This window comes from Corylus avellana, chromosome 7 (genome assembly GCF_965113065.1).
Source record: "Corylus avellana chromosome 7, dhCorAvel1.hap1.2, whole genome shotgun sequence".
In the NCBI taxonomy this organism is placed as follows: domain Eukaryota; kingdom Viridiplantae; phylum Streptophyta; class Magnoliopsida; order Fagales; family Betulaceae; genus Corylus; species Corylus avellana.
In genome coordinates, this window is record NC_142496.1 from 12,726,728 (window position 1) to 12,727,965 (window position 1,238).

Consider the following 1,238-nt stretch of genomic DNA (forward strand, 5'->3'; position numbering starts at 1 on the left):
TCCGATTTGGACTTAGGTTTTCTTTATCCTAATTGGACTTGGACTTAAATCTCCGAAATTTATAGGATTACTAGGGCTTCTAGGACTCTCCTAAGCCCTATAAATAGGCCTCTAAGCATTGAGAAAAGACACACCGCCTCTTAGAGCAAAATTCAGTAAATTGTCTTTGGAGCTTAGGAGATCATGAGCGGCTAAACCCCTTCGTGGGGTGTTGATGTAACCCTATCCAAGCATAATGGTTTGATTGTATTTAATTTCTAGATTTTTAATTTATGCATGTTGATTGTATAACTATGAGGATTGCTACAATTGATTTATGTTCTTCATATTAAATGCAATTGTTCTTCAATTTCAAATCAATATTTGTGAAATTCTTCTCTTATCTTAGAAAGTATTTTACTTTTATTGAAATCAAATCATTCTTGTTTTTTGTGATTATGAGGATGATGGTTATACAATGGGTTTAATTGACATATGATCAATAGGATTTGATAGGCCATGCCTAGGGAAGACGGATTGTACTACACCCTAGTTTAGTGTAATTTAGGTAGACAGTCGGTGCCAACCGAAGATGGGTTACACTTATTCATTGATTGTATGTATCCCATTAAAGAATTTGATAATTTATACCTAGGAAAGACGGGTCGTACCGCATCTTAGTGGTTAGGTGGACGATCCGTGCCAACCGAAGATAGATTATGCTTATTCTTTAATAAGGTAGTTTCTTGTTTATTTATAACATGCATAAAATGAATATCTGGGATTAATTATGATTAGCCATTGTTGTGCGGATAGAGGTGAAGTCAATACCCTACACTCTCTCTCTTATTTTTAATCTCTTTTATTTTCATGCACTTTAGTTTTTAAAGAAAATCAAATCAATTCTCCTTTTTAATTAAGTTAATTTTGATCTTTTGAATTTTGATAATAAAACCCCTGCAATCCTTGAGGTTCGACACCCTCTCTATAGCCGTATCCTACAAAGATTCGTCCTATTGCGAGTGGTTATTTTTATAATTGATATTTTTGGTCACAAAAATACCACATCATCCCCCATGTGTATGTTCGGTCAGAAAGTCTGAAGTCCCTAGAATGACCTCCCAGCTATTTGATAAGTACTAAAATATTCATATTTTCAACCCTTAACTTGATTATTTTAACCCCTTGGTTTTGGTTAATTAGGTCATTTTAATTCATTTTTGTGTTTTTCATACTTTTGTAGGCTTTTGGAAGAAAAT